We start from the raw sequence: 17,257 nt of genomic DNA, 5'->3' as shown, positions 1-17,257 counted from the left end.
AAACTAAGAACTTCGATAAAAAGAACGCCCAAATCTGACTTCGTATGAAGAAGTTACGATTTTTCGAAGTTTCGGATTAGCAGTGTACAGTCCGAAATTCGAATATTAGATCGAGCGATTTTTAGCCGACACAACCTAAACGAGAATTGAAGATCTCATTATTAGTAGTGTAACAATAAAAAGACAGACGAAAATGGACATCGGATGAAGAAGTTATGAGATTTTAACGGACCAATCCTGTCCCGACCTGTTAAAAATATAACTTTAAAAATAAAGTCAAAATTAGCCGACGGAGTCTAAACGAAAGTTGTAGAGTACGTCTCCACCTACGCGTGGATATAAATAACGTCAAAAACGGAGTTCGTATGAATGAGTTACAAATTATAATAGCATATTTACGTATTAAAATAAAGTATAAATCATATATACGTACACATATATATACATATGTATATATCATTAGAAAGGTATCGACGATGCGGTCATTATAAGACTAATGTTGAGTTCTTTCGACATTAGTTTAGTGCAAATATCATTAAATCTATTTAAAATAGTATTATAAAGGGGTGTTTAGTTGTTTATATAACTATAAGGTCATTAAGTAATTATGGAGGGTAGTTTTTGTAAATTCAATTACTATAAATAAGAGGCTTGGGCTCTCATATTTCTTGCACCATTCTCTTGATTCAAGAGTCTTTCTCTCCTTATCCCCCGAGCATTTCGGTCCCTCGTGATTCGACTTCTCTTTCTGTAGTTTTAGTATAGTAAGGTGAGCGCTGAAGCGCTGCACGAATCTTTCTTAGAAAGATTCAGCGACGAAGTTCTGCCCCTACAGAGCCCGACTCCTAGCTAAAATCCCCTTGTTTCGTCGAAGGAAATTATTTTAAAGTAAACGAAGCGCTGTCCGAGTACCGAGTCACCACCTTCTCAAGTGAGTGCATGGTCCCTTTCATCTTACACATAGATATGAAGTATTTTAATATAAATTACGTGTTATGTGTGCATATTGTCTTAATACTTGCTGTCTATGCTGGTGAAAGATTTTTATACATGTTTTAAATGATTTAAACTGTATAAAGTATTTTATATCTACAAAATATGTTGCGTAAAACATGGGTAGATGAATGATGAGGGATAAAAGCTGAAATAGAGGAACATTAGTAGTACGGACCTAGTGCCCTATAGGTAATACATTGGCAGCAGTGGACCAAGTACCCTATAGATGAGCACTGGCAGCTGCGCCACAACCCGTAGATGTTTTAGATCTACGGTAAACGTCCTAGCAGCTGCACTCTAAGGACAGTATCAACAGCTGTGCCTAATAGGGAGCCTTATGACCATGACAGTGGCGTTAAAAGGTCAATACCGGCAGAAGCGCCTCATAGGAAATGTCCCAATTCTGGCAGCTGTGCCTAAGTGACAAGATTAGCAGCTGCGCTTGACCAAAGTGTCATTGGCAACAATGGACTTCATGTTGTTTCCTTAGGATGATCCTTAGGAATGAATGAATGAGAAATAGCTGATTCTTAGGGTAGATCCTTAAGAATAAAGAAGATAATGGGGATGGGTAATTGGGTTGATTATTTGATTGTTTAAACATAATAATTATATTATTGTGGGTTGAAAACCCTATGTACTCACCAGGTTTCCCAACCTGACCCACTCAGTTTATTTATATCACAGGTGTTGATATGAAGTGACACTACACTGAGAGATTTAAAGAGATGTAGATCACTAGTGTAAATAATTGTAAGTTCTGTTTATGCTTATGTTTCTGTATTAACGATGACATCCCAAACGTTTTAAAATGAAATAAATACGTTTCTTCGAAAATGTTTTAATAACGTATTTACCATGTTTTTCTGGGAACAAATTCCGCAACATTTTTATAAAATGAAGTACTCTGATTTTTATAAAGCATAAACAACATCGGTCTTTTTTGGCCGTGAAAATGGGGATGTCACAGTTGGTATCAGAGCATTAGTTTAAGCGAACTAGGAATATGGATTTATTTCTAGACTTAAACTTAGAATGCTAAGCGATGATTGTGAGGTGTGAGCACTAGCTTATTTTAGGAATTGTGCCTAAAATGCTTTTATGTGCTAAATGCTTATGCCTGATATGTTGTTATTTGTTCGGATCTATGGTTTGTTGCCGACCGGATCTGGAAACCTTATGTGTTTAGGATTCTAAGCGTTTAACTACGATATTAGAACTAGCATATAAACGTTTCGGAGTGATAAGAATGATTTAAACGTCAATCCTAAGTAAAGGTCTAGATTCACCTTATTCGGCGTATAGATCAAGATGGAAAGAACCCGTAGCGGAAACGTGAATGCAAATGGGAACCGAGATCAACCCCCAGCGATTGAGAAAATACCGGTTGTGGTAGCCGCTGCTGAGCCAATAACGATGGCAGGAGTGCAAGCGATGATCCAAGCAATGTTGGATCGTCAAATGGAGGAAACCAGACGTTTGCTCCAGCAAAATCGTGAGGAAGCGACTATTCAGATCGAACAGCCCAAGTTGAACGAAGGGCAGACTGAGGAAGGAAACTACAGTGGGACTGTTGGTCAAGTCAACCCACCAATAGTTCGACAAAACAACCAAGATGACGAAGTCGAGAGGAATGGATGCAAGTACAAGGATTTTCTGACTTGCAAGCCATCGACTTTCACTGGAAAGGAGGATCCGATCGGGGTCATGGATTGGATCTCGGAGATGGAATTAGCTTTCATGACGTGCGGTTGCAAGGGAAAACAACAGACCACGTTTGCAGTGCGTCAGTTTCGAGGAGGCGCTGTACGATGGTGGAATACCTTGGGAAAGACGCTGAGCCCCAATGAGCCCCTGCAACTGACATGGGCAGAATTTTTGGTGCATTTCAAACGTAGGTACTGCTCAGCCCAAAATCTGCTCGAGCTAGAAAACCAATTCCTTACCTTAAAGAAAGGAAGCATGTCTATTGATGAATACACCAACAACTTCACAGAGAAGATGGAGTTCTCCTTACGTCTTGTTCCGGATGAGCTGACAAAAATTGACAAGTACGCAAAAGGACTTCCATGGGAATATGCAATGCCAGTGCGTCAGGCACCTACTTTGGAGGCAGCTATCTGGGCTGCCAAGTCGGTTGAGGAGATGATCAAGGGAAGAGCCGCCAACAAGACCGAGGTTGGCGAAAAGAGGAAGTTTGAGGGGTCTGCGAAGCCCGATGAGAGAAGCAAATCAAGTACCAGGAAGTTTAGAGGAGGAGGGAGTGAAGAAAGATGGTGCGAGAAGTGCAAAAAGAAACACTCTGGAAAATGCAGTGAGGAAGTAACTTGTTTCAAGTGTGGGAAGCATGGGCATTATGCCAACGAGTGTAAATTCAATAAAAGGGTGTGTTACGAATGTAATGAGGAAGGACACTTCAAGCAAGATTGCCCAAAGAGAGAGGGGGCTACAAAGCCAAATGTGCCGCCAAAGCCAAAGGCGAGAGCATTTCAAATGATCCTTGACGAAGCAGATAACAATGCGAGGATTCAGGAGTGACAACTTGACATCCAAAGATCGAGTTATGAGGTAGCCATAGAATCGTATGATGTAGCCTGTTAGAGGCATATTCTAGGGTGAACTTGAACACCTATGTAATAGTTTCAAGGAATAATAAAAACCTTCGTTTTGATATCTGATGTGTTAAGCTGTTATATGATTTTCTTGTGTGGTGACTTGGAAAACTGTGGGACAATACCTGAGACGAGTATGAATAGGTGTGAATGGTAGTAGAGGCCTATACTACCGGAAGCACAGGACTCACACTTGGATCAGGGAAAGTCACAAGGTTACCAAGAAGCTAGTAATTGGTTTCGTGTGTGTTGTTACCATCGTTTCGGTAATGACTAAGAAGATTGTTGATATTCCGACCCTAGTGGTCGTATCGAATCGAGTCCGACTACGATGAGTATGTTGTGTGGTTCAGAGAACCAAGTTTGATGTAGCGTCCGACTTAAACCAAACGGTTGAAATCAAAGCGATCAATAGAAGTATCACACTCGTTGTTAAGGAATTTGGTGGCTAGAAATGCCTAATGTTAAAGTGTGATTATATCACATTAGAACATGAAGGAATGCATAGTCTGTTTTAGAATTTAACTCTAAGAGACCTAAGTCTAAGTGTTGCAACATACGATGATAGGTCATTAGAATATGACACATCGATCTATAGTAGTAATAAAAGAACTTATCTCAAGTCCGTATCCAGCAAGGATCGAGATTGTGACTTGAAGGTCATAATTTGGAGTCTAACCTGAGGTAGAGAGCAGGTGCACGATCGAGTACTCTTACAGTCAATGAGTTTAAGAGATAGAATTGAAGGAATGTAGAAGTTATAATTATTACCTAGGATGAAGAGATGACGTATGGAGTCATTATATGACCCTGTTTCGTTGATGATTTCGGGACGTAATCATCCAAAGGGGGAGATAATTGTAACGCCTGCAGATCCGGGCTAGTCAATTTAGAGGCAATAGGGGTCGAAAACGACTTTTCGACAAAAATATTATTTAGAATAAATAATCTTAACCAAGTTGTAGAATATGTCACAGGGTTTCCGTACATATAAAGAACGCCGAAATCCGAGTTATAACGAAGAAGTTATGACCCGTCGAAGTTTCGCGTCGGAACCGGCACGGCGCCGAGAAGCGTAAATAGTAAATTTATGATAGAGCGAGATTTAGATTTAGCGCTCTAAACGAAAGTCGTAGAATATGTTAAACTAAGAACTTCGATAAAAAGAACGCCCAAATCTGACTTCGTATGAAGAAGTTACGATTTTTCGAAGTTTCGGATTAGCAGTGTACAGTCCGAAATTCGAATATTAGATCGAGCGATTTTTAGCCGACACAACCTAAACGAGAATTGAAGATCTCATTATTAGTAGTGTAACAATAAAAAGACAGACGAAAATGGACATCGGATGAAGAAGTTATGAGATTTTAACGGACCAATCTTGTCCCGACCTGTTAAAAATATAACTTTAAAAATAAAGTCAAAATTAGCCGACGGAGTCTAAACGAAAGTTGTAGAGTACGTCTCCACCTACGCGTGGATATAAATAACGTCAAAAACGGAGTTCGTATGAATGAGTTACAAATTATAATAGCATATTTACGTATTAAAATAAAGTATAAATCATATATACGTACACATATATATACATATGTATATATCATTAGAAAGGTATCGACGATGCGGTCATTATAAGACTAATGTTGAGTTCTTTCGACATTAGTTTAGTACAAATATCATTAAATCTATTTAAAATAGTATTATAAAGGGGTGTTTAGTTGTTTATATAACTATAAGGTCATTAAGTAATTATGGAGGGTAGTTTTTGTAAATTCAATTACTATAAATAAGAGGCTTGGGCTCTCATATTTCTTGCACCATTCTCTTGATTCAAGAGTCTTTCTCTCCTTATCCCCCGAGCATTTCGGTCCCTCGTGATTCGACTTCTCTTTCTGTAGTTTTAGTATAGTAAGGTGAGCGCTGAAGCGCTGCACGAATCTTTCTTAGAAAGATTCAGCGACGAAGTTCTGCCCCTACAGAGCCCGACTCCTAGCTAAAATCCCCTTGTTTCGTCGAAGGAAATTATTTTAAAGTAAACGAAGCGCTGTCCGAGTACCGAGTCACCACCTTCTCAAGTGAGTGCATGGTCCCTTTCATCTTACACATAGATATGAAGTATTTTAATATAAATTACGTGTTATGTGTGCATATTGTCTTAATACTTGCTGTCTATGCTGGTGAAAGATTTTTATACATGTTTTAAATGATTTAAACTGTATAAAGTATTTTATATCTACAAAATATGTTGCGTAAAACATGGGTAGATGAATGATGAGGGATAAAAGCTGAAATAGAGGAACATTAGTAGTACGGACCTAGTGCCCTATAGGTAATACATTGGCAGCAGTGGACCAAGTACCCTATAGATGAGCACTGGCAGCTGCGCCACAACCCGTAGATGTTTTAGATCTACGGTAAACGTCCTAGCAGCTGCACTCTAAGGACAGTATCAACAGCTGTGCCTAATAGGGAGCCTTATGACCATGACAGTGGCGTTAAAAGGTCAATACCGGCAGAAGCGCCTCATAGGAAATGTCCCAATTCTGGCAGCTGTGCCTAAGTGACAAGATTAGCAGCTGCGCTTGACCAAAGTGTCATTGGCAACAATGGACTTCATGTTGTTTCCTTAGGATGATCCTTAGGAATGAATGAATGAGAAATAGCTGATTCTTAGGGTAGATCCTTAAGAATAAAGAAGATAATGGGGATGGGTAATTGGGTTGATTATTTGATTGTTTAAACATAATAATTATATTATTGTGGGTTGAAAACCCTATGTACTCACCAGGTTTCCCAACCTGACCCACTCAGTTTATTTATATCACAGGTGTTGATATGAAGTGACACTACACTGAGAGATTTAAAGAGATGTAGATCACTAGTGTAAATAATTGTAAGTTCTGTTTATGCTTATGTTTCTGTATTAACGATGACATCCCAAACGTTTTAAAATGAAATAAATACGTTTCTTCGAAAATGTTTTAATAACGTATTTACCATGTTTTTCTGGGAACAAATTCCGCAACATTTTTATAAAATGAAGTACTCTGATTTTTATAAAGCATAAACAACATCGGTCTTTTTTGGCCGTGAAAATGGGGATGTCACATACACTTTGTAGAAGAACCTGTGGAAATCATGGACAGGTAGGTCAAAAGGACGAAACAAAGCCGCAAACCCATATTGAAGGTCTGGTGGAACGCCAAGCGAGGACCTGAATACACCTAGGAACAAGAAGATCAAATGAAACAGAAGTACCCACATCTTTTCCCTAGCTCATGTGTACCCACTCAAGAACAAATTTCGGGATGAAATTCCCTCTAACAGGGGATAATGTGACAACTGGCAGTTCTGGCTCAATCAAAGTCAACAAGTCAGCAAAAATCAAACAAGTCAATGAAGGTCAACTAATTAGGACCCAAAGCATTATGATTTCGTTTGGTACTTGGACTGAAATCACTTGGTGATCTCGGTGGTACCATGACCGAAATCACTTGGTGATCTCGGTGGTGCTAGGCCAAAATCACCATCTGATTTTGATGGTGCTGCAACATGATTGGTGGATCTCTTTTCCCAACATGATATATTACAGAATTCAATGCAAACTTCACTTCACCCCACCTTATTTTTCCCCCTAGTTAGCTTCGTCCAAGAGCTCGTCCAACACCCTTCACATTTCAAACGTTTTCTCCACTTTTTCTCTCAAGATCAAGTTCAACTAGGACTGTTCACTATTTAGATAAAACCGAATTGTCCAATTCGACAATTTGGATCAGACTATTTGGTTCGGATATTCGGATTTTTGGATTGGTTTTTAGCAAAACCAAATTATTATTTTGGATTTCGGATTGGTTTTGGTTTATAAAATAAAAACCGAATAGTCCAAAAAAACGAATTACAATTTGTTATTTTGTTCTTTTTAATATATATCTTTAATAAATTATAAATTTACTAAATTATTCTTTTAATATATTAAAATTCTTCATCTATTATAATACTTTAATATGTACTTCTTATCAAAAAAATTGTCTATAAAGTAGTAAACTATAATATATTTTTCTTGATAGTTATTTATAAGTTTTAGTTCACAACTAATTAAACAATATTTTTTAGTTTATATTATAGAGTAAGTTAATACTAAAGTTATATATTTGTTGAAATGTCTTGATTCTTGAAAACCGAATTGTAAGAAACTGATCCAACCGAATTATAATTTGGTTGGATCGGATCGGATTTGAATTTAGTTTGGACTATTTGGATCTATGTTTTGAAAACCGAAATTAATTTGGATTCACTTGATCGGATCGGATTAAACCGATCCATCCAAATGAACACTCCTAAGTTCAACCTTCCAAGGATTTATGTTCAAGATTAGTTCCTAAAATTTTTTGGTAAGTATTCCTTGCTAATCTAGTGTTCTACACTCTTTCATGTTAGTTTCATCTCATTTACACACATTATCATGTGTTAAAACTCTTAGGATAATACCATCTTCAAAGAATTCTTCAATCACCTTCTAGTGTTCTAGACTTGAAGATCTTCACCATCATCTCCTTATCCAAACCATAAACACACTCAAGGTGAGTTCATACCCCATATTTTCGATTTTATTATGTTTTTTTTTTGGGGGGGGGGGGGTGAATACAAGAAATATTTGGAATAATATTTGGAATACTTACATAAATATTTGCATGTTTCACTTCTATGTTGAATAACAAAAATGGACGTAACAAGTTTACGACATCATTTCGTGGGTTTTATCTAAAATATATGGTTTTTAAAATGCATGAAGCTATTTTGAGTTAAAATTCCAAAAAGGATAAAAACAAGTTTTATCAAATTACATTTTCCTAGTTACCAGTAAATATCGTTAAAAAGGGACAAAAGCTAGAAATGGACCTTTTCTTACCAACTTCTCATATTTGTGTTAGATGTAAGTTTATATGATATAATCTTTTAAAAAAATCTAGGCAAGATAACTATTACGTACTTATATAAATGATTATATAAATGGATCTAACAAGACATTCATAATAAACTATAACCGGTATAGTTTGGGAATCAAATACTACTCAATCATTTTGGAGGAATCAAATTACTATATAAAGGTATCAATATCACTACACTATATGGACCTATGGAAGGGTAATACTTCCAGTAAGGGTTTCATTATGCTAGACGTAAACCTGTTAATACAACTTTGTGAAACTTTTGGCTTCACCGTACCTACCAGAGTACACACTAAAGTTACTGAATTATAACCAAAATCTCAGTTAGAGAGCGTGACACTTGTGTATAGATCTATATGGGACGGACAACCCCACACCTAAACTATTAGCTACAGTCAGACCGACAGGTCTAGGGTGAAAAATGTCTAACATTCTGATGCCTGAAGAATGTCGTAGCAGGCCATCTAGCCGCTATCATGGTTATAATAACTCACATGGGGTATTAATAATGTATTTGGTTTACAGGGTTAACATACATTCAAATAGTTTTATATAAAGATAAAACTTCATTATACTATTTCCAGTGCAGCACCACTTACACTATTGGTCTTTAGGTTTAAGACTTACAACTCATTTTTAAAGAAAATATTGGATTTTCGGAAATCACACTCTATCATTCATACAAAAAATTTTTACTGATTTTTCGCATACAAACTCTTATGAACTCACCAACTTAATTGTTGACACTTTTTCAAAACCACTTGTATTCTTAGGAAATCAGTAAACATGTAACCAGAAGGGTTTTGATGATGGGATGTCGCCGCGTCATGTTATTTGTTTTGACATATGTATTTAACATCAAGCAAAAAACGTTCTGTATAATGTAAACTTCTTAATTATCAATACATTGGTTGTATGGATTTGATCACTATTATTCATTTGTTATGATACTATACATGAAGTCATCCACCCCCAGACGTTTCCACCGTTCTGGTTTGGGGGTGTGATAGAAACTCACTAAGCTTTATACTTATCCAGTTGTTTATTGTTTCAGGTATCATTGGTGTCTATGGGAAGGCGAAGGTGGGACTGTACACATGCATCAGCAGCATTGTGGATTCTACGTTTTCTATAAAACTCTGATTTTAAATAAATGTAATTTTGAGTAAACGATTATCTTAATAATGGATTTATAAATTGGAAATTTTTATCTTAATAAAAATGAAAATTTTTGGATGTGAAAATGGGACGTTACATCACAATTGTTATATATCACGACATTAGTTTAAGCGAACTAGCAATTTGTAGGATTTCTAGACTTAAAATTAGAATGCTAAGCAATGATCGTGAGGAGTGTTTGTTAGATTTAGGTAGTACACCTAAATTAACACACACACACACACACTAGATTACTTGAGGATAAAATGCCTAGTTTACTTTTATGTGCTAAATGATTTATAGAATAGCATGCCTTAGGTTGCATATCTAAATTTCTATTGTTAGGTTTAAGGTATGTTTCCGACCTAGAATTAGGAAATTTTATGTGTTCAAGTTTCTAAATGTTTAATTATGGTATTAGAACTGACATATAGCTTTTCAGAGTGATAAGGAGAATTACATCGGTACATCGAATGCCTGTTTTGGTGTAAAGAACGTCATGATAAGGACTCGTACCGGACTGAGCAAATGTAGGAAATGAGAAGGCTTATGATAGTTGATGATTCCTATCGGAAGATATCATGAGAATGGTATTTTGCCGTTCGAATACATCTGATAAATGATACATCTGGTACGGGAGTAGTGCAGTTTCGATTGCCGGAAGGATAGACCTTTTATTGTAAATCCCTGAAGTTGTCTCATCGTCTGACATTTCCACCACCAACCGAGTTGAAGCAAAATTGTTGTTGAAGATACATATTGAAGAAACCCTAGTGGAGTCTAGGGAAATTCGTTAAACATGCTTGTTTGGACATATTTGTATGTGTTAAATTGTTGTGTTAAATTAGGAATAAGAACTTGGGGATTGTGAGGCAATTCTTGAGACGAGTATGAGTATGAGTAAAAGGTAGTAGAGGCCTATACTATCGGAAGCACATGACTCACACTTGAATCAGGAATAGTCACAAAGTACCAAGCACTAGTAAATGAATTTGTTGTTCACGTCTGTCGTTACCATCGTTTCGGTAATAACTAAAGAAAATGATTGTTATTCCGACCCTAGTAGTCATATCGAATTGAGTTCGGATAAGATAAGTCCATAAAGTAAGTTATAGGGAACCATGTTCAATGTAGCAACCGACTTAAGCCAAAAGATCAAAGGAAATGATAATTGAAGCGGTTAATAGAAATATTACAGTCGTCGTTTAGGCTAAAGCAGCCTGTAGCTAGAAGTGCTAAATGCTAGAAAGTGATTATATCACATTAGAAAATGAAGGAAGGCATCTTCCATTCTAGAGTCTAACTTAAAGAGACCTAAGTCTATCCATTGTATCGTACGATGAGAGGTCATTAGAACATTACACATCGGTCTTTTCTGATAGTCAAAGTAGATGGAGTTGGAGTCTCCAATGAAGATCAAATTCAGAATCAAAGAGCAGGTGCAAGATTGAGTATCGTTAGTAGTCGAGAAGTCTAAGGAGTTAGAAACTCATTTGAAAAGACATAAGAATTACAATTATTACATAGCATGGAAAGGTAATGTGCGAAGTCATTATGCAAGCCTAGTTTAGTTGATGATTCTAGGACGTAATCATCCTATGGGGGAGATAATTGTAACACCCGCAAATTAGGGCTAGACGCTTAAGATATTATAAGCGTTAAAATTGAATTTTTGATAGAAGATTATTTAGGATAAATAATTTTAACCAAAGTTATAGTATACGTGACAAGGATTCTGCACATATAAAGAACACCTAAATCTGACTTCCTGAGAGAAAGTTATGATTTTTCAAATATTTCAGCGTAGTAGTATACGACACAAAAACCGAAATTGGAATCAGTCAAATGTTAGGAAAAACAATCTAAACGAGAGTTGAAGATCTCGTCAATGCCTATCTGTCAATAAAAAGACAGTCAATAACAGATGTCATATAAGAGATTTATGAATTTTAAGCGGACTTTAACAGTCTTAAGTCTTTTAAAAATATAAATTTAAAAATAAAGTCATTATTAGACGACGTAGTCTCAATGAAAGTTGTAGATCTCGTTGATAGCTACGCGTGGATAGAAACCCCAAAAATGGAGCTCGTATGAAGATATGAATTTTCTAAAAAATGTAAAATCCTCATGTGCGCTCGCGCGCAATGACAGAGTGTGCCGTGCACAATGTCACCCCACCCAGAATACGCCACGTGGCACCATGCATAAAATGACACATCATCACTTCCAAAAAATGCACGGCGCGCAAGGCCAGGTGCACGACGTGCCGTCCAAATTCAGCTATAAATAGGAGAAGAATCTCAGTCTATTCCCACATCCTTCAAACGTTTCTCTCTCGAGTTTCTCTCAATTTTGAGCCCATTTCCCTTAGTTTTTATTATGACGAAGCCCTAAGTTCCCGGATAGCCCGACATCCTAAAGCTAGCAGGCTGGAGTTTTGCCAGTGCAATTCCCGAACTTTTGTCTAGGGAATCTCTATAAGTTCAATTACACTCGATTTTATGTTAGTGTAATTTATATTTATATTGATAACTCGTTGTTATGAATCCATAAATAAGATTTATTAGTAATTCCAAGTCATTATACTGATTGATCTACTTACAGGGATGATGTTTAGGCTGGATTTAGTGAGGTGTTTAAAGTGAGATTTCCAAACATTATACTCTGTATACCAAACAGACCATACCTCCGATATGATCCTACATGGTTGTTCCTTACTTGATAAATATTGATGTAGACATTAGGATTAGTGAGGAATCTATACTATTATTAGTCACTAGGAATATTAGACTAAAAATTAGTGACATTCATATCTTGGCCACGACAGAGGAAATGTCAAGGAACTTGGCGGAGCACTACCAAATTCTCTAGTCACCCACCTAAGTCAAGTGAGTGCATAGTTACTTTAATCTTACACGTAGATAAAAAGTATTTAGATAATTAAGTCCTTTGTGTGCCTATTATCTGTTATTAGAACCTTTTATGTTAGATAAAATTATACGAGCCAATTTTATTTAACCATATATATATATATATATATATATATATATGTGTGTGTGTGTGTGTGTGTGTTTTTATACTTTTAATGTATAGGGTAGTGAAGGGTAAAGAGAAATGAAAATAATGAAGAAAGGTTGAGACTTTTATAGTACTGCCAGATTAGTAATGTAGTTACCTAGTACGGTATAGATAATGACCACATACTATTCTAAGTCAAGTCGGGTCAAACATGGGCAGGTACACAACCTGTAGATGTTTATAAGTTATACACGGGCATATTTACCACTTCTAGGTGTCAGTTAATCATACACGGAAAGACTTACAACCTGTAGGTGTTAATAAATCGTTTTGCGAGCAATCTACAACCTATAGGCATTAATAAATTGTACATGGACGAGTCTACGACCTGTAGGTGCTACTGAACTAAACATTGATAGCTATGGATTTGGTGTCTGTTAGATAAACATTAGCAATTATGGATTTAGTGCATATTAGATAAACAATGGCTGCTATGGACTTAGTGCCTATTTGAGAACCATGCCAGTAATGGACTTCGTGCCTAATCCTTAGGACGAATCCTTAGGAATGAAAATTGAAAGAGACCCACTGTCATATATTACGGAGAAATCCCTATAATAGTACTGTTATCAAATAACCCTTAGGATAGATCCTTAGGGAAGAATATATAAAGAAAACGGTGATGGTAATCAGACTAATTGTTTAACATGAAATATGTGAATAAACAAATTAACTATATTATTGTGGGTTGAAAACCCTATGTATCTCACCAGGTTTTTAAACCTGACTCACTCAATTTCTTTGTATCACATGTATTTGATGTTTGGATCTGATGAGAGAATAAAGGAGATATAGATCTTTAGTATATTGAGATTTTGTAAGTCTCTGTTTATGCTTACGTTTCTTGTACCGGTTATGGCATCCCCAACCTTAATAAATCAGTAGTGAAAGCACTTCTTCAAATATACTTTTACGGGACCAAAATTTTGCATTAATGAATAAACTCTGTATTAAATAAGCATAATCAAATCGGTATTTTCTGGTTGTGAAAATGGGGATGTCACATAGTGGACATCGAGGTTAAATACAAAATTCATTAAAAATGTTGGGAGTCGTGTCGGCCACTAAAAACTGAGGGAAAGAGAGTTTGTTGGTTCATACATGTCCAAAAGAGGCAACTAATAACTAAGGTGTGAAGGGCGAATCATGATGGATAGGATGAGGAGGAGATAACAACCAAGAAAGAAGTGGCAGGATATGTTGACAGTATACATGCAGGAGTTGACTCCTGCTTCATATCAATGACCACAACGGATGAATGTTTTATCGCTTCTATGAGAATCTCTTGTAAATCTACATGGTTTTGTGTTCACTTTCATCATATTGATAGTCACATATGTTTATCCTTCTTTCATGTTAACTAGACGAATTCCTACCATTCTTAAGTCTTTTTCTAGAGCCATATTTAGTATCTATATTTCCACTTTCATCATATAGGTGATCCCAATTGTTGGATCAATGAGAACTCTTCATGTTTACCATCGATTTTTGCATTTCTTCTTTTCCATGGGGGTGTTTGTAATGGAACCTATAACCATCACCACAACTATATGGTAGCAACTACATGGACATTCATAATGTCATGTAGTATTTATTAATTGAGAATACTAAAATAGGGAACGTAAGGTAATGTTTGGTATGATAGAATAGGTGAAGAATGTGATGGTCAATCCGTCAGAATAAAACAAGTTGTTTGTTTTTCTTAGATGGAATGATATGGATAATTCTATAAGTAATTTGATTTCTTCAATTTTGTTAATTTCCATTTTGATGAACCATATTATATTCACATGTATCTATTTATTCTTATCAATGCTTTGTGGTGGTACCCGTTGTTGTAGATATTTTTTTTCCATATTTGTCTTATTTTTGCTGTATTAGTTCTTAGATAGCATGTGATTTTAGGGACCAAATGTTTTGGATCTCGGGAGGTAGAATTATATGTCGCTCAAAAACCTTTAGACAACTTTGTAGTTATCATTTGGAAATGTCCCTAACTAGTTGTATTGAAGCATCTAGGTTTTATTAGAGTGAACTTGGGCTATTATTTTGATTGCTAGATTTTGTTATTATTATTATTTTTTTTTTTTTGCATTCCAAGTTTTCAACAAATTCTCTAGTTTATAAGGAAATGTCTCTTTAGGTTTTCGATTGACACACACAAAAAAATCCTTTTTAAGATGAAAGGAAATAAAAGGAGCACACAAATTTACGTGTTTCATTGGATTAAGCTAATCATGCTACATTTACAAGCATATTAGAAAATGTTTGTTATTGATTTTCGTTATATGGTTTTCAAGTACACGATATCATGTGTGTATGTGTGTGTGTATGTGTGTATATATATATATATATATAGAGAGAGAGAGAGAGAGAGATAGAGAAAGAGAGAAATTCAGACAAACTAGAGACATGCACAACTCTTGATCATTGTTGCGAAGAACATATCCCACGACTAATCGCCACACTCTGAAAAAACAATAATCTCCCACTTAAAGGCTTATCACCAAACTAATTACCTTCCAAATCATGTCAATCTTGTAAATTGAAACCACACAATCTCATGATCCTAGTCCTTTGCCTTCTCATCAATCATCTAAAAGACCATTTTATGCTATGCAAATCTTCAATTTCTTGTTGTCATCACCTTAGTAAACATATTTCTTAGATTTTTCATACCAAGGATCTTTATTGATGACAACATAGCATCAAATATTAGTCATATGATAAAATGATATCTCATTTGAATGCATTCGGTCCATGAAACATTGGATTGCTTGCAAGATGACCTACACATTAAATGTTAAAATAAAGGATTGTATTCTTGTTTCGTGCCTAGGAAGCTCTTTAACGACATAATCTTCGTGCTTTCTTCTGGAATGCCATGCATTTCATTTTTATAGTTGAAAAAGCTACACTCTTATGGAGTCTAGACACTTAACTAACCATTGTTCCCCTAAGTGTGGGCGCATAGCTCTTAGTGATCTTATTAAGTATGAGCAAGAACCAAATTTGCATAAATCTTTCTAGGATAACCGATTTTCATTTATAACATAGGGTGACCTCGAATGTACGTTTTAAGCAGCATTACTACCACCTGGCAACTTCATATCAAAGTTATAGAACTCATTATTCGGTACTCGTTCGTCCGACTGCCGAGTAACGAGTACTCGAGAGTACTCGAGAAATACTCAGATTCGGTAATTCATGTAGAAATACTTTTAGGGAAATTATATGTGTCAAAATCATAAGTTAAAATCATAAGTTGATTGAAATATATAACACAATTAGATACATTTGAATAAAAAACTGAAAATACACATAATGGTCTCACTTCGTGAATACTTACTAAAAATCCTTATTCTAATAAAAGAATATGTTTAATCTCATATTAACAAGTGTCATGCAATTAGAACCCCTCATTAATGTTATATATCATTTATCATGCCACTTGTCAACCTATTAATTATTCATTTCAAATTTCAAAATTTAAAATTTTCACTCTAATTTTATTAAATTAATAATTGATTCTTCATTTTAAATTTCAAAATTTAAAATTTCTTTCTTTAATTATATTAAATTAATAACATTAGATTAAAAAATAAAATAAAATTAATATAAATTATAAAATGATATAACTCCACGTATTTATTTAAATCAACGATTATAATTTTATATAACTAAAAAAATATATATCTTAAGTAATAATTTATTTAAAATAATTGAGTAATAATTTTGATTTTTTAATACGAAAGTTTAAGTAATTTTATAACCGTGGTTATCACGGGTTATAAACTAGTTTAAGATACATATGTAGTAATAATCACATGTGTGTGTTAAATAATAAATCATTAAGTGTATTATACATATTAATTTTGAAATTCTTGATTTTTTTCTTTTTTTAAGACAATTTTAACCCTTTGACCGAGTTTGGTCGAGTACTCTCCCGAATTGACTAACTTGGTTCGAGTTTTACTGATTTTGACCGATATTCGAGTTATTTGGCTGAGTTGGCTTAACTCGCCTCAAAAGCCGAGTCCAAGTAAGTAGGCTGATTTTACAACATTGCTTCATATTGCTCTTTTTCTAGATTTGACATAAATTAGCTAACAACTCTCGTATTAAAAATGATCATGTGATAGTTTTAAAGTACATAAATATAATCCATTGATAATGCATAATGAACATTATCCATCACTTCAGTGTCTTTTATGTTTATGGTGTTTATTTCTTTGTAAGTTTCATGTAACTTCCCAAAGTTGAAATTTCAACTTTTGCATCCTTCATATCGAATTTCTCTAAAACTTTTGTAATGTAAATATGATCATGTGATAGTTTTAAAGTACATCATGCTCTATCTATTATTATGCATATGTTGCAAGTATGTCTCACATCACCAAAATATTTCATCTTAAAATCCGGATAAAAATACCTCTTTAATCTTATCCATTTCCTTCATGTATG

Source organism: Lactuca serriola, chromosome 1 (genome assembly GCF_051521515.1).
Source record: "Lactuca serriola cultivar US96UC23 chromosome 1, Lser_US96UC23_V15, whole genome shotgun sequence".
Classification (NCBI taxonomy): Eukaryota; Viridiplantae; Streptophyta; class Magnoliopsida; order Asterales; family Asteraceae; genus Lactuca; species Lactuca serriola.
This window is presented reverse-complemented; position numbering follows the sequence as displayed.